At 45.3% G+C, this 18213-nt stretch overlaps 1 long non-coding RNA gene across 2 annotated transcripts in view; it reads right to left on the bottom strand.

Annotated features, from left to right (window-relative positions):
• Positions 1 to 6780: 6780 nt before the first annotated feature.
• The window catches only part of LOC144767321 (uncharacterized), a 670339-nt gene continuing 658906 nt past the window's right edge, over positions 6781 to 18213 (bottom strand). For both annotated transcript variants that reach the window (XR_013598148.1, XR_013598147.1), the window contains 2 exons: positions 7265 to 7331; positions 6781 to 6905 (listed from right to left, as the gene is read on the bottom strand). This is a non-coding gene — a long non-coding RNA (uncharacterized LOC144767321). The remainder of the gene's footprint in view (positions 6906 to 7264; positions 7332 to 18213) is intronic.

The raw sequence follows: 18213 nt of genomic DNA, 5'->3' as shown, positions 1-18213 counted from the left end.
TGCCACCATACATATTCCCGGTGGGTTGATTTATGGAATAAATCTAGATGACAGTTTGAGGAAATGTGTACCGAAGGAGGGTCTCTTGCGGACTCCTAGTAAGAGATTAAAGGCAAATTCTTTGGACTTACCCTCAGTAGCTGTTGACGGTCCCCGCAGACTGCTTGGGTGGGACCTGTGCTATCAACTGATAATCTGGAGGGATAAGGGATGAATAGGGGATTCTAAGTGCATTTAAGCGGAGCAATGGTTTTAGCTCAAGGCAAGAAGGTTCATTGCCGAAAAAGAAAAGGAATGAAAGGAAACAAACAGCGAGTCTCAATGTGATTTTACAAACCAGCCGGTGATAATAGCGGAAGTATACCGTTCAGTGTGAGCCGCAGCCCAGCCGGGAACCCGGCAGATTAATCCCGGGTCACCGCAGCACCCACAGCGCCTCCCCGGGTGGGGTCCGCTGTGCCCTCAAAATGACACGCCCAGGCAGACCAACTCAACCCAACACCAGAGTGCCAGAGGTGGGTAGGTGTAAGTAGCGGGCCGCCAGTCCATAACGGCCCACGGGGATAGCTGCCGTGGCGGCCGGGGACCCGAGTACCACAGCGGCACCGGAACTGCACTGACAGCCCAGTGGAGGGCCACTCCCCCATATTCCCCTGGCGGCAGAAAATCCGTGGTCAGCGGACGTGGTCTGTAAGTTTGCAGCATACCTCCAAGAGCTGGAGGCTGCATCCAGCCCAATAAACCCCCTTACCTTGATGGCGCGAGAAAGTTACCTCTGTACCTAGGTCCGCATGACCGGCGCTGCTCGGTCGTAAAGCAGCTGGCAGTGCGAAGGGGTTCTCAACGCACTTTTATCTCGAGGTTTGTGATTGTAATTGGGGGCGTGTCAGTATTGCCGGTTGCTAAGCGAAACGTTTTCAGACAGGCGCAGAGGTCCAGTGTGTGGGGATGACGGCGTGTGTCTGTCATCGTATCAGTTTAGGCGCCATCTTGGGGTGGGATGAAGGAGTATTGTACTTAAAGATGAGTGGGATGGATGCGTCTGGTGAAGCCAGATTCGCAAAGTTACTAAAGTACCATTCACAGGGGTGTGGTAGCCCAATGGAGATTTATAAAAGCACCCTTTTGTCTAGAGGTTTGTAATTATAAAGAAGGGGGGGCGTGTCAGTCTGCTAGTTGCTAAGCGCCACGTTTACAAGAAGGCGCAGTGGCCCAGTGTGTGGGGATGGCGGCGTGTGTCTGTCATCATATCAGTCTGGGCGCCATCTGGGGGTGGGATGTAAAAGTGTTCCACTTGAAAATGTGTGGGATAGATGCGTCTAATACAGCCGGAGTGGCCGAGTCTCTAAATTACCGATCACAAAGGTGAGGTAGCCAAGTGGAGACTTATCGAGTAAGTGTGTTCCAGGGGACGGAGTCCTGTGATCTGAAATATATCGGAATGACGACACGCACAGTAAAGACACGCATCATGGAACATAACAGCAATATCCGCTGCCATAAGACTCATACCCGCCTGTATGAACACTGTAATCAGCAGAGCCATGTTGCAGAGGACATGCATTGGGTAATACTGGAGTGGCATCCCTCATCAAACCAACAGGCCCTGTTCAAAATTGAACAGAGATGGGTTCACCGCTTGCATCTAGACACTGAGGGGCTAAATGACTCCGTCCCCTGGAACACACTTACTCGATACACCTTTGGCTACCTCACATTTTCAAGTGGAACACTTTTACATCCCACCCCCAGATGGCGCCCAGACTGATATGATGACAGACACACGCCGCCATCCCCACACACTGGGCCACTGCGCCTTCTTGTAAACGTGGCGCTTAGCAACTAGCAGACTGACACGCCCCCCCCCTTCTTTATAATTACAAACCTCTAGACAAAAGGGTGCTTTTATAAATCTCCATTGGGCTACCACACCCCTGTGAATGGTACTTTAGTAACTTTGCGAATCTGGCTTCACCAGACGCATCCATCCCACTCAATGTCAATGTCAAATAACTTTATTCGGTTATTTAAAAAAACAACCATAAAAGCATTACAAACAAAACATATATTATCACATGATTACATAAATAGGGTTTTTAAAAAGTGGGGGAAAATGACTTGATTGTATTTGGCATTTATGATTATAAGATTAAGATAGCACATTTTTACAGGCAAGGCATACACTTTAGTGGTAATCAGACAAGACATCAGGGAAGTAAAAATAATTAGGCTAAAAACTATATCAGTTGCAAGAGTAGTTAGCCCTCCATACTTTTTCTGAATTTGAGTGCCATTTTCAAGAAACTACACACAAATAGAGCACAATCCCACCCAAACATCTGCAAATAATAGAGTGCTGGTTTATATTGAGAGAAATGTAGTTTTTTAAGACAAGGTTTTAAAAAGAGCCTACGTGGCGTTTCATAAAATGGGCAAAAAAATAAAAAGTGTTCCAGATCTTGCGGAGACGTTTCGTCGCAGCCGCAAGCCGGCAACACTTGTCCACGATAAGCTCCCTTTGGCATAGCCAGCAATAAGTGAAATAAGTCCAGCCTAAATCTTGTCAACAGGAAACGATCATAACCAGTCATTGGCCATGACAGGTACGGTTCCATAACCATTGTTGTTTTTAACACCACGTGTTTACGTACGCTTCCCTTCATTATTTCACCAGCCTCCCTATCTAGATAGCGTAAAGTGATAAAGGCCTTTTTTACAGACAAAACATCCTGTTTCGTGATAGAATTGGGGTTTTGGAAAAGTTCAGGGCGCCCAATTTCCCTAAAACAATTGTTTAAATAACTTAACCAGGGGACCTTAAACCTGTTTTCCCATGTTAATGCTTCCCTCAGTATTAGCTGGGTGAGGGGGACATCACTGTTTGTCCAACATTGTAGCCAGCATACTAAGGGTTTAGCTGCTATTTTGTCGCATAGGAATGGTACTCCTAGCTCCTCATGTACGGAAAAGTTAGCTGTTCCAACGGGGACCCTTAATATCTTTTTGAGAAAGTTATTTTCCACTATCTCAAGTGCCCCTAGTGGGACATGTCCCCATAGCTCACCTCCGTAGGATGCTATGGTGATGCTCTTAGCCTGGTAAAGTTTGAGTAATGCTGCCACTGGGCTGTTGCCCATTTTTCTTGCGAAATTAAGTATGGCAGCATTTGCCCTAATTACCTCTCCCCTTTTTTTTTGGACTACAGGTCCCCAATTCATTTGATGGTCGAATAGGACCCCTAGGTAGGAGAAGGTTTTAGTGGTAGGAATTTTTGACCCGTTCACGTTTAAACAGTCCGGTTTTTTACTGCCTTGGCCAACCTTCATTACGAAGGATTTAGAGTTATTTATACTCAAATCACGTGATTTCATAAATGTAAAGAAGGAGTTCAGTAATGTTTGAAGGCCATTAGCAGTTCTAGACAAGAGGACTGCGTCGTCCGCATAAAGCAGGACTGGCAATCCCTTGCGGCCGATATAGGGATAATCTGCTCCTGTGCTTAAAAGGTGCTCTTCCAGGTCGTTTATGTATAAATTAAAAAGGAACGGGGCTAAGATGCATCCTTGGCGGACACCCCGGTGCACACTGAATTCTTCTGTCACTTTTAGATCCTGTGTGAACCGGACATTTGCCCTTGTGTCAGAGTGCATATCTGCCAGAAAATTAATTATATTCTGCTCTACGCCCATTTTTGCCATGGCAGTCCAGAGGCCTCTGCGGCTCACACAGTCAAATGCAGACGAGAGGTCCATGAACGCCATGTGGATTGTACCTGCACGGGCCTTAGTATATTTCCCTATAATTAGATACAGATTCAGACACTGTGTAACGGTGGAGTGGCCAGGTCTGAAACCGTATTGAATGGGGGATATTATTTTATTTTCGTCAGCCCATGTGACCAGTCTATTTAAAATTACGCCCCCCACTACTTTGACAATAGAGTTAATTAAGGATATTGGTCTATAGCAGAGGGGGCTATTGCGGTCTCCTTTCTTGAACACGGGTACGATGGTAGATACCCCCCAAGACTTAGGGCATCCAGAAATCACTGCCGCGTTTATTACTGAGGTGAGGACTGGTGCCCATAATGAGCTGCAGGATTTAAAAAGGTCCGGTGGTAAGTTATCCGGTCCCGGAGCCTTATTGCTGGTTAGCCCTTCAATTCCTTTCTCGACCTCGTTTATTGTGAAGAGCAGTAATTTTTCCTCTGATGCAGTGTAAGTGCGTTCTGCCTGTAATTCGTTGCTTTTAAAAATAGAACTAAAATGATTAACCCACTCTTCTTCTGGGATATTTGTGCCCATTGAGAAATCAATTGGGTTATCGAAAAGGGGTTTATTTATAATGTCCCAGAATTTTGCACTATTTCTTAGAATTTCAGGGTCTAATAAAGACTCCCATGCGTTTTTTTTTACCTCTATTTTATGGTTTGCGAGGGCCTTTTTATGCCTAGCACGCACAACTTTTATTAGTGCCTTATCTCTGGGTTTAGTTTTTAATGCCGCCTTGAGCTCACGGCTAACCTTGGAACAGTCTTTGTCAAACCATTTCGGGTTATTGTTTATGCTCCCTCTGGTTGTCACCGTTAATAATGATCCTACTTTAATTGCAACTCCCTCAAAGGATGCCAAGATTTGTTGTGGTGTTGATGCGGGTGATGTACATAATGAAAATTCAGTGCTACAGGTCTTGTTGATGGATTTATACAAGTTTTCATGATTCACCATTGACCATTTTAAGCGACGCTTCCCATTTATATGTTTTATGAACCCACGATCCATGTGTGGCTTTCGCTGTTCAAAAATTCCCGCATCCATTGTAATACATATAGGATTATGGTCACTATAAATACTCATTTGGATTTGGAAATTCAGGACAGTATTGGCAAGGTCAGCAGATAGTAAAATGTGGTCTATGTATGAACCAGTGGTGTGACCTTTGAACGTAGGAATAGAAAAGAGAGTTTGGTCCGCCACTGTTGACATAGCAGAAATTAAGTTGTTTTCGTTCAATAGTGAGTTCAAGTTTGTTCCACGCCGTGTGTGTTCAAAGTGGAAACCTTCCAGATCGTTACAACCTAGTTGGTTAATGGTAGTCTCTCCTGGGTTTCCGCATGGATGAGTGTTGAAGTCACCAACTAGTAGCAACTGGCGGGACAATCTATTCGCATTTTCCCTCAAAAAGTCACAAAGAAATTGGATATTACAATCACCCGAATAGTTAATTGCATTGTAAAAATTAATCAGTGTATAGGTAGTATGTCCCCTCTTCAGCTCTAGAACCTGGATATTTCGATTACCAGTGTGAAACTCAGATGTAGAACATTTAAGAGCTAGATTGACGTAAATTGCCAAACCCCCTTTTGCTCTCCCACTGGTAGAGGGTTCTGCCGGGATAAAGAAACTCTGGTAGCCCTCAATATGTACGTTTTTCCCCACCAACCATGTTTCCTGTAAACAAATTATTGCATATTGTTTAACTAAAGACAACCAGCCGTCATCATTGTACTTGTTACAGAGCCCAGCAATATTCCAAGATAACAGACTTTTATTACAATGTGGAGATGGGAAAGAAGTTTCAATATTTATTTCTTTGTTAGATTTTTCAGGTTGGATAGCTGGTATTTCCCTTAATTCTCTGACTTCCAGTCCCTCCCCAAAGTTGTGTTTTATGTCATTAGTTAAAGAATTACATGTGTCTGGTGGGTTGGTAGAACAATTTCTCTCGGCTGGCGAGGCAAGTAAATCATGAGTATGTTCTTTCATCACGATTGGATAATTCTCGTATCTTGATTCAGCGCCCTGATGTCTATAATTACCAGCGCTAGGGGGAAGGGGTGTATCAGATAGTCATTCTACCCCATCCAAACCTCCCTGTCCGTAAAGGGCGTTAAACCTGTTTGAGGTAGGGATGTTGTACTGATAGTTAGAATGGGTGGGATGTTGGTGTTCGTATTGATATGTTAATTGGGGCCTAGCCCACCCATCTATACTATGGCCCCACCTATTGTCCAACGCAACCATACCCCAGCCATTTAGTGTGTCATTCCTGGTTGATCTTAAGGGAGCATGATTTATCTTAGGGTAAATCATGCTGCGTTGTTTTTTTCCAAAGAATTATAAGGTGAGAGGGACAATAGTGCCTTTCCTGCGCTGAGGGGGAAATATATTTTGTAGGATGCTTGGCAATGTATCTGCGACTGTAAAATTTAAAATTACACAGTCACCGGTAAACTTTTTCGAGTTTTGTCCTATCCAGGGTACCCTTCTCGCTGACTTGACTTCCCCTGCTAACTGCTGTTTCCCATGGGGGGCCATCTGCATGTTGCCAGATAGCCAGTGAAGGGCCTTGCTTGACAATGATGTAGGGGTTTCTAACTGACCGGTAGTCAGAACTGGAACATTTGCGAGTACCAGAACTAACGGCGCGGCTTCTTCAAGGAAGTGTAGAGGATCATTTTCGTTGTTTCTTAATATTTCAGCTAAAACTGGAGGGGGGTCAACACTTAACAGTGAGGGATTATCATTTGCTTCTGGAATGTCACTGGGTAATTCGGGATGTACCTGTGTGCAAAATTGCCTAGGCAGTCAAGGAATTACAATAAAGCTAAACAAGTGGGAAACCAAATCACGGACAATTGAAAAAGTGTATGGGTAATAAAAAACTCGCTATGTTTTAATAAACACACAATTACAGTTCATTGATCAACACATACAATGTACAATAAAGATTAAAATTAAACAGCTGAATGCTAAAAAATTCACAGAGAGAAAATTACATTAAAAACAATGACCATATCAGTTTATAACAAGAACACCAATCAAGGGGTGTCCATAAATCAATAATACAGTACTCGACGCGCGTTTCGGCGACTGAACGCCTTCCTCAGGAGCCACAAAAACAATCTGAAATGATAATACAGAAACATTACAAAAGGAGAAACGGTACTTTGTACCTTTTTAAGGTGTGGCAATAAAAACATGCATACATCGTTTTATATTTCAATTTAACTTGAAAAGGCCATTCCATCTATACACATAAAACAATTGTCACCAAGAGCAATGGTTTCCCAAACAACTTTGTTTACTTTGTGTTCACTGATTGGTACATATAATCTGATATTACAAGAGTACAACACACATTTAATTTCTAGACTTGTTAAGGTACACTATGAGAGCATAAGCCATGAGAACATACATTTCGCTCTTACATGTTTAATAGGTTCATGTAGTCAGGTATGATGATAATACCTAGAACAACTTACTTAACATAGACCAGGAAATTGCTCGGTCAATGCTCAAGGGTTTGTATATATTTGGACCAATTTTCATCTAAATAGAAAAGAAAGGGAAAAGGTAGGAGACGGTGTTTAAGGGAAATACCAATATCAATCATTTCAAAGGAATAAAACTCTTTTAAAAAAATGAAGAATTAATTCAATAAAGAAAGGGGAGGGGGGATACATACTTGTTAAGAGATTTGGGCACACATAATGGCATTGGTGCAAACAGCCAAGGGCATTTATTAGATTATAATGACGTATTTCTTACTTGTCAAAGGTATTTAAACAAATAATTGCTTCCTCATTCTGTTAGAATGTGGTGCGGCCATACATAATTAAATATTGCCTGCTTCATCTGGAAAAACTACATCGTTCATGTCAGTTGTTCTACGGTGGTATCGCGATTTATGGGCCACACGAAAACAAGGGTGGGGGGGGGGGAGGGGGTGTTTACAAGAACATATGTAAATGCATAGTACCTACAGAGTGATATCTCTGGAAATGGATGCGTCTGATCTGGTTCCAACAAGGGGCGAAGTTCGCCACGTGTGATAAAAGTAATAAAGATCTGTAAACAGGTATACAACCATTGGTCATAATTTATCACAGAGGTTCGGTGTAAGTCGTTTGTTCGATTGATAGGCTAGCTAAATATATAACAAGGCTAACATACAATATGCTTAAAGATGCAAGAAGAGAATTAATGCGCGAATTCGACCAAAAGTGTCCATTCGGTAATATGCCGCATATAGCTCTAGCTTTAAAATTGTCAAGCAGTTTCAACTAAATAATACCACGCGTCTGGAAACTCACCCGTATTAAAAATATGCATGGAATTACGGACGTGCGGTTTGGGTAGCACCCATGGAATTAGGTAGTGCTTAACGGCTTCAATTCTTAGAGGTCGCACCTGCAATATATAGAGAATGTGTGCAGACTGTCAGCAAACGCGTGCTGTACTTCTAAAGTATACAGGCTAAACACCAACAGAGCTAATGCAGCCTACTGGAGGCATTAACGGTAATAAAAAACGAAATACAAGAGACTATGGCTCACCTGGAGGTAGCTGAAAAAATGCCTAGTTACTCGGGATGCTGTAAGGCACTTTTAAGCGGCTATATAGATCTCCGTGATGGTGCTGTAAAACCGCAATTCCGCTTTGGATGGAATTTAAAATATCCGAGGCGGTCGGGCCTGTAAGGTACAGATGAAGTATGATTGCAAGCATCTGTGATAGTATTACACTATCATGGGATAAAAGGCTAAAAAAGGGGGGGATCTCTCCCATAATAGTGGCGGAAAAAGAAAGGATGCAACTCTCACCTTCCGTGAAGATTGATGTACCCGGTATCAGCGCACTCGGACGCGCGGAAGTTGCGGCTGAACAGGATGTGGAATGATAATCAACAGACCTCTAGATAGCGGTCTATTTAAATATATTGCCTAATCTAAGGGGTTCTCCTATTGGGTCATGCTTGATGAACCACAAAAGACGGGATGTACTACAGTCACACTTCCCTCTACCCCAATCGTATTAAGTTCTTTAGTGATATTGGTTAAGTTGGTGACCATGGTTGACAGGTTTGTTAACTCATCAGTTAGTATTTTCTGGGTCGTGCCCACTTTCTTCACATCAGTGCAAAGCTTATCAAGTCTGGCCACCACCAGTTTAATGAAAGCCTTGAGTTTGCTATCAATCATGTCCGCTATCCTGCTTAGTAAATCATCATCAGCTATCTGTTTGGTGCTGTCATCCCATTTTCCCATATTCTTGTCCCTGGTTTTTGGAGGTGTTGCAACCCTCTTCCTCCCTCCTCGATTTAAGTGTGTCTTTCTGCATTTCCTAATCGCCCGTGCGTTAGGCGCTATGGCTGGGGGATCTTCAGCTGCACTATCTACCTGTGTATCCAGGTGTATAGAGGAATCGTGTGTGGCGTCATCGTCAAACTGAGACTCGGTGTCGATGACATGGGCTGAGACTTTATCAGGCTCTAGGGAAATGCTATGGTTTTGGGACTCACTGTCATGAATCTCGATATTTTGGGTTTGGTTTCCTATTTCCTGAGATATAATATCTACCCATGGGGAGTTAGGTGAGGGACTTATGGGGTGTAAAATTGGAGATTGGCTTAAGCCCAAAGACTGTCTTCTGTCACTATTTATCTTGCTTACTACATGGACCATATAATTATCCATGGTATTTTCTACAACAGTAATATTCTTTTTCGGCATCCTGTCTGAGAATATTGGGAGCACAAGTTTTAATCCGGACAGTTACCAACAACAAATGTACTAAAAGTAAAAAAAGAGAGAGTCTAGTCAATAATGCAGTGTACAACAAGGTACAGGTGGACTTACTTTAACAAAAGAACGTTCTACCAGTGCGGACAGTATAACGTGCCCAGTCCAGTCTCTACCTGTCTCGGACTGTCCGCCCTTTGTCCGGGCTTCGTCCGGCGTCCCGCACGCGTCCCGCTTAGCCTGGGGGGTGTGGCTTTATAGGAGGAGTAGGGGCGGGAAGAAACTCCAGGTGCGCTGCGGTGATCCTGCGCGGAACCCTGGGTCTCGCAGTCCCGGCCCCTGTTTCAACGGCCTCACGCACTCCTGACAATATCTTCACCCTTTCCACAGGACACGGCAGGCAAGGGACTAAAAAGCAAGGACACAAGGTCTGTGAACAGCTACGAGCGGCACCCGCGGAGCGGGGGCCGCGAGCTGTTATGAAGGCAGAGGAGGGCAAGGAGGAGCTGGCAATCAGGGAGGAGCAGGGGCGGGAAGAGACTCCAGGTGCGCTGCGGTGATCCTGCACGGAACCCTGGGTCTCGCAGTCCCGGCCCCTGTTTCAACGGCCTCACGCACTCCTGACAATATCTTCACCCTTTCCACAGGGCACGGCAGGCAAGGGACTGTTCTTGTTGTGCTTGTTCTCGATAATCAGTTCAGTGGTAACAGCTTCCTCAATGGAATGTAGAAAAAACACAGGATAAAAGGATTTGTTTCTGTACACAATATCCCATAATGCACTGTGTTCCTTGTGCAAGTCTCCTTATAGATCCAGGGGAAAAAACTCTTATTTTCAGAGAAAAACCCCTCTCAATATAGGCAGGGTATTCATAAAAACATACTTCTATTCTATATTATAGTGGCCACTATAGTTTTCCATCAGAAACTAAGGAGAACACGATCCCAACTAGGCTGCTCGCGTTTTGGCCCGAACTCCACATAACGATGTGGAGCAACTACAAAAATACAGGAAAAGCGCTAGAAATCGTGCTTCACCGGCAAGGAGAAAATGGGCTAAATCAGCCAAAAGCCAGTGCAAAATACAAGCGGTTCTTATTTCAGAGTCCTGAGGCTCCCATTAGCTTCATGAAAGCCCCAAATGCAAACCGTTCCAAAAACACGATTTTTTGGTCCAAAAAAAGACTCAGATGCAACAGGGAAGGTGCAGTGCTCCCAATCCAGCGGTCCAAAACAAGGTTCCCAAGATGCAACCACAAAACTGTGCACTCATCTTTAAGTACAATACTCCTTCATCCCACCCCAAGATGGCGCCTAAACTGATACGATGACAGACACACGCCGTCATCCCCACACACTGGACCTCTGCGCCTGTCTGAAAACGTGTCGCTTAGCAACCGGCAATACTGACACGCCCCCAATTACAATCACAAACCTCGAGATAAAAGTGCGTTGAGAACCCCTTCGCACTGCCAGCTGCTTTACGACCGAGCAGCGCCGGTCATGCGGACCTAGGTACAGAGGTAACTTCCTCGCGCCATCAAGGTAAGGGGGTTTATTGGGCTGGATGCAGCCTCCAGCTCTTGGAGGTATGCTGCAAACTTACAGACCACGTCCGCTGACCACGGATTTTCTGCCGCCAGGGGAATATGGGGGAGTGGCCCTCCACTGGGCTGTCAGTGCAGTTCCGGGGCCGCTGTGGTACTCGGGTCCCCGGCCGCCACGGCAGCTATCCCCGTGGGCCATTATGGACTGGCGGCCCGCTACTTACACCTACCCACCTCTGGGACTCTGGTGTTGGGTTGAGTTGGTCTGCCTGGGCGTGTCGTTATGAGGGCACAGCGGACATGTCGACCTGATCACTAATGAGGGTTGAACGGGTCTCCCACACATAGCTTGGTTAAATCCCCATACCCCTCTTATTTTTAACAAGGTAGTTAGCTACAGGAATAAAATGCCCAGAGTAGACTATACTAACTTTTTTTAAATTCACCACACTTCACGCTCACTACTTTATCACTTGGGCCCCTCACACTCACTCAAACATCGGCCAGGAATAAAAGATCTTCACAAAAGTGTAGCACCCTGTCCTACCCGTCAGGCATTGCAGCGCCGGCTTGACGCAGGAGCAGGAAGCCGATGATGACACGAAACAATCGGTTGGTAATATGACAGTAGCCGTAAAACCAACCTGTTGTGTGAGGTTTCCCTAATTCCGATAAGGGACACTTGTCCCTGACTCCCACATACAACCACACCTGGAGAGAGGAAGGTAGATCACTCATATATATACCAATATTACCCCCTAGGGGAACTTTGTGCATCTGTTTTGAATAGTGTCTAATGGGACGTGCACACTGGACCCCTCTAAATATTGTCCCCCTCCTGTCCCTCCGTGTTGTTTACTGATGAGTTATGATGCCCATGCAGAATGATTTATGACTACAGAATGATTACAGATTTGTGACAGAATGATTTATGACACCCCGATGATTTATGACCTGGATTTATGACAATGATTTATGATGCTCCAGGAGAGCGATTTATGACAACACAATGATGACAGAATGATTTATGATACCCGATGATTTATGACCCATGGTGCATGATGTCCAAATGACACTGACTGATAATAAATCGTGAAAATGTATGATAATGATTTATGACTCCGGCACAAGAGGGTGTCCAGGGGAGTTGTACAAATATGACGTATGTAATGAGTAATAAAACTGTGGCCAACAACCACCACAAAAACAATGACTGTTGGCTCTGTGTATCGTAATACAGATACACAGGTATGTTATGGTTCCTGGAATGGGCACAGTGTGGCTGTTATGGCCCTCAACCATGCACTTGTGTTGGCGCTTCTCCCATCTCAGAATTGGGCCCGCTGACATTGGGCCTTTACCACAGGCCCACCAACGGTTGTCTCCTTCTTCACAGCCGGCTGGTGCCCTGTCTCCATGCTCTCTAGTGCGCCAACCCTGTCCTGCTGTCCTGCTGGTGACTGCTCTCTTAGTGCCCCAGCCTGAGATTCGTTGCCTGCTTTGACACCTGCGCAGGGCAACCTAATGCAGTTACTGGCCGGCCACCTACCAGGTGCTACTACTCCTGATATCAAATTGCTGCCCAGCAGGCTAAATGAGCCTACGGAGACCCAGGTGAATTCCGGCTGCGCCGCGTCCTGCTACTGAGGTACGGCGACCATACCTGTTCCGCGTTTCATGAAAATAAAAAGTTATGTAATGGGAGACTTATAACGACATTGGACTGTGATTTACGTTTGGAGTGCTTGAAATCCTTTTACATTTTACGGACTTGATCCGACTGAGGAAGAAGTGGTGGCTTTTCTTCATTGCGAGCGCCTGTTACAATTTTGGACCTTTCTACTTTTCAATCTTGCTGAGTTCATATTTGAACACTTAGGGTGTGCGCACCATATTCCCAGCCACCGATTCTGTTTTCCCTTCTTATATTTTTGGTGGCAGTAATGCCTATTTCCCAATAATTGTGTTGATAATTAGCATTGATTATGGCATCACTTATGCAATGAGAAAAAAAGGTTGAAGTATATTTTGATAATCTGAGCACTGGGATGCCAGTACCTAGATTAATGAACAAGAAAGAAAGTTTGACTGATAAATTTAAGAGACTTGAGAAGTTGAAAATAAAGTAATTATCCAAATTTGGAATCAAACAGAGTACCTAGGGTTTTAAGGGCACACATTTACCCTACATATGATGATCTTGATGATGATTATTGATGGAGTGGGAAAAGAAATTAATTGACAAACGGCTCTTCACGATCAATTGATATTCTGATGGAAAATGCTGAAAGGACGATTGCTAAGTATCAATTGGAAATTAAATTTCTTGAGAAAGAGACCAAAGATATGAATCTACCTGAGCCTACTGAGAAGAATTACGTAATTTAAAATGAAGAGTTATTAAGGTACCGGACTGAGATTAAGAACAGGAAGACAAGGAAATTGATGAGGGATGATAATGATTATTTGGGTGGGAGAGTCTTTACGTTTGCAAAGGGGTGTCAATGTATTGGCTGTCAACTATTGTTTACCCTGTGGTTTTCTACTCACTCTGATAGGGAAAATATTTTATGCTTTGATTCTACTTTAATACTCCAAGATGGATGGTGATTACATCTTTTTGTACAACTGTCCTACAGATATCAATACTACTCACGTCCTGAGACTGGGGGACCGGATTGTTATGTTTTTTGGACTTTATGTGAGCTCATATGGAGTTGAGTACACTTCTGTGATGATTAGTAGGCTCAGTTGCTGTATTTTGGTGGTTTAGTGATGATATATATGTTTTTAAGATCAGGAGACTATACTATTTTGTTTTCAATGGGTGATTAGCTTGATATTTCAGTAGAAGGTGAGCAATGGATTTCTGTTCTTACTTTTACTTTTCACATTACGCTGTTGGGTTTCTCCCTTGTTTTCTTTTTTGCCCATGTACCTGGCTTACCACTTCACAATTTCCTTCTTTCACTGGGTGTTGCTACATGAAGTTTGGTATCTAGGTACCGTGAACTGGGTAAGGGGCACAGCGAATTGCACTGTATGGTTGTGAATTCCGCAGTAGGTGTTTCAAGTAGTGAATTTTGGTGAAGGTGTTAACATTTTGAACAATTTAGAACTTGTTTTAATATATATATTTTAATATTATTACCCTGAGGAAGTCTGAAACTATATCGCCGACGAAGACGAAACATGTGTTGGCTATGGATTCTGTGACATTGCTTTGATTATCCTGTTTTGAAATTAGAGATTGTGGAACTTGTTTCAAGATTCGACTACATTGCCAAGTCTCCTGAAAATAAAAAGTTACTTGATGGGAAACTTACTACGACATTGGACTGTGATTTACGTTTTTGGGGTGCTTGAAATCCTTTTTCATTTTGTGGACATTATCCGACTTAGGAAGGTGGCTTTTCTTCATTTCGAGCTCCTGATACAACTTTTGGACCATTCTACTTTTCAATCTTGCTGGGATAATAGTTGGACACTTAGAGTGCGTGAGTCATATTCTAAGCCACCAATTGTGTATTTCCTTCCTGTTCCGAGTATGCACTGCAAGTACTCCACTTGCCATGGTGGAGGATGCCAATGTCGAGTGTGCCCAGGTACCACAACAGCACAATGCAATTGCAGCGCTTCAGCCCTTCAGCAAGCTGGTCGATCCACCATTACGGGAACCAGATGGAATACATGGGTTGGTCGTCTGAAAAATTACTTCAAAGCCACTCGCAAATCTGATGGCACCCTCAACCACTCCCTCCTGCTCTACTGTGTGGGGGAGGATATATACAGACTGTTTGAACACTTCCCTTGCATGGATGCAGATGATGACTACAATGCTGCTGTTCGGACCCTGGATGACCATTTAGATGCTCAGTTAAATCCAGACTATGAGCGTTTCAATCTGCGCCAGGCATGCCAATGTGAGGGAGAGTCAATTGACATCTTTTATTCCTCCTCTTGGATTTGGTTAGCACCTTCATGGCAGATGACCAGCCAAAAGAAGTTAGAGCGCAGATTACCCAAGGTTGGCAGTCCGAGACACTCCGAGACCTGATCCTGAGGCAGTCCAACATCAGCCTCAATGACATCCTCATCCTGGTGCGGGCCCTCAGCCTCTCAGCAGCATGAACCACGGGAATGGACATGGCATTGACCCATGGATACAGTAGTGGCCCATCATCAAGACAGAGACTCTGGCCGCAGTGTGCACCAGACCTAGGAATGCACACCCCAAACTGATGGCACCAATGCCCAAAGCACGGTGCAAGATCTGTGGGAGAGATGAACAGTTCAATGAAAGCAGCAGGCACTTCACAACCATCTCCACGCACCTGGGTCTGTGGAGGTACAAGGGCCTGAGCTTTGGGATCTCATCTGCAACTGAAGTATTCCAAAATGCCATTCAGGAGGTTCACTCTGGCCTCCAAGGACTAATGAACAGCCTTCGGGGAGGGGCACACAGGGCAGCGAATGTGTTAAGCAGATGCTGCGTTGTGTTAATCTTCCACCAGAGTCCGCCCCTTATACTATCATTTTGACGGGAGTCACAACTATCGGGTATGGGAAAACTGAAACATCTAGGGAGCTAAAGAATAAAGTCGTTTTTTGGCTAAATAAGAACAGAGCTCTCCCCCCCCAGTCCAAAACTGAGATCTTAAACATTAGAAGAGTCAGCTGGGTGGGTTACTGCCCTAAGGATTTGGAAGGTGACTGCGTCATTATTAACTTTAGGGACCCGTGGGTGGTAGATATTATCCGTAGAGAACCTAGATTTGGAAGAGTGGATGATGTTCAAACTTTAGGTCTCCCATATTTTTACCCCCAAAGACGCAGTGATCCCCCTCTCCACACACTTGGGCCGCGGAGAAGTAACCACATTAGAGGTCCTCCTCCTGATAGGGTGATTCATTTCCCATATTTTCCTCCATTGTTTAACAGGTTCGAGTCCCTCTCGGGCCTAGAGCGAGTCGACTGACTCCCGGACTGTGTAGGCGATCCAACTCAGGTGAAGAGACCTACCTCCGGTCCTGCACAGACCTTCCCACTTAAGGCCGGAGTTGCCGGCAGGGGTGGGCCGGTACTGTGCAGACCCAAGTGATTGGTCAGGGATAGACAGAATGCTGTCATTAGGGCTGAGTTGTCTTACCAAGATCCCCCGCCTAGTGCCCCTCAAGTTATCGCCTCAACAACGCCCCTGCGCTCTAGTGAACGTGTGGCAACCAGTCCTAACTTTCCATCACAGTCTGATTAAGATAGTTCTCCTACTGCTTTCATTTTTAGCCCCAGGCAGCTGTTGGATCTGGCACCCACTCATCTCGCAACCAGCATTGGTGGGCCCATAAGGGAGGGTTCTCCTCTTACTAATCTGGGGAGGGAGGGTGCCCCAATGACTGAGCCCCGAGGGGGGCCGGCCTTGGTGGCTCCTGTCCTTGGGATTCTTAGTTGGAACGTTGCGGGCATCTCTAGGAAGCTGAATTTATCTGACTGGAATTCCTTAGTGGAGGCTTATTCAACCTGCATATTCCAAGAAACTTGGAGCAAGGAGCCCTGCCACAAGGTGGGGTATGCAACGTTTTTTAAACCAGCAGTTCCCCCCTCCTCAGGGAAGGGTCGCCCCTCTGGTGGTCTCCTTATATGGGTTGATGTCACGCTTGGGTGCCAAATTCAGCAGCACGAGACTAATTCCCCTGACCTCCTTAGGATCTCACTTAAGGGGCTCAGGAGAGGGCTTACCATTGACAGTATCAACATCTATGCTAGGGGCACGAAAGGAGGATCTCAGTCCCCCATTGTTGCAGGCCTGGAGGATCTTCTTAGGCAGTGCCCTGACAGATCACATGTCCTGGTCGCCGGGGACTTCAACTGTACGTTCGAGCCCCTGGCGACGGAAGACATCCTGGACACTGCCGATGAAGACGTTAAGAGAGGTATTCCCATTTTAACCATTCCGCCTATCCGGAGGTGGTCCCAGCGGGTTGTACAACTTAATTCCCAGGCCCTGGAATTTGGTCTGAGGGCAGCGAATGGGAGGACGACCTCAGACACCTCCGGAGCACATACTTATAATAGGCCCAATCATACGTCGAGGATAGATTATATTCTCCTCAACTTTAAGCTCTGGACTTTTGTGTATGATATGGTAGTCCTTACCTCAGCCGATAGCGACCATAACCCCCTCTCTTTGGCCCTGCTCCCCTTGTGGAGTGGGGAGCAGGGAGTACACATGTTGCCAAAATCGGCTCCAACTCTGGAAGTACGGCCCTCTAACTGTGGGAGGCGCTTGAGATGGAGCAAAGTAGTTATGGATGGGGAGAGAATGATAGCCATAGAGGCTCTTTTAGTAGCTTCTCTGTCTATTCTGGATTCCTCCGCCCTGACGAACAGTGAAGTGTCAGGCCTCTTTTGCAATATAACCAAGACTTTGGGCAATCTTCTATTACTCCCAAATAGGCATCTCACAGTGGGTGGAACTAATAGACCCAAGAACCAACCAGACTGGTTCACCAAGAAATGTAGGGTGACAAAATCTGCCTTGATTTTAGCTGGTAAAGGCAAATCCCCGGGGGAGATCAGGTTCGCCAGAAAGGAGTACAAACAAACCATCAATGCAGCAAAGAAAGAATGGGAGGATAGGTACTGGACTGATCCAATGGCAGCAAGCAAAGGCAGAGATGCTAGAGGGTTTTGGAACCTGATAAAGACAAGGGACAGACCAGACTGTACCCCTGTACCCTTATTACGTGTAACATTCCAGCTCACACATGGTACAATCATTTTCTGTCCCTCTACACCTCCATGGAGGGGGATTCCCAGGCGAACACTCACAGAATTTTTTTGCCAGTCGACCCCTCGGGGACACATTGGGTGACCCCTTTACCCCAAGAGAGGTTGAAAGCGTAATTAAGTCGCTGGTGCCCCTCAAAGCAGCTGGGCCTGATGGGATACCGGGCGATCTGATGCGCGCTAATACGAAGGAGTGGGGAAAGCTGGTTTCATCCTTGCTAGACACCATCAATAATGGTGCACCTGTCCCAGAGTCCTGGAAAGGGGCTGAGGTCGTCCCGATATTTGAAAAGGGATGCCGGGACGACCCAGCCAATTACAGGCCGTAAGCCTAATTGACTCATCGCAAAAGGTAGC

This window comes from Lissotriton helveticus, chromosome 7, assembly GCF_964261635.1.
Source record: "Lissotriton helveticus chromosome 7, aLisHel1.1, whole genome shotgun sequence".
In the NCBI taxonomy this organism is placed as follows: domain Eukaryota; kingdom Metazoa; phylum Chordata; class Amphibia; order Caudata; family Salamandridae; genus Lissotriton; species Lissotriton helveticus.
This window is presented reverse-complemented; position numbering and strand designations above follow the sequence as displayed.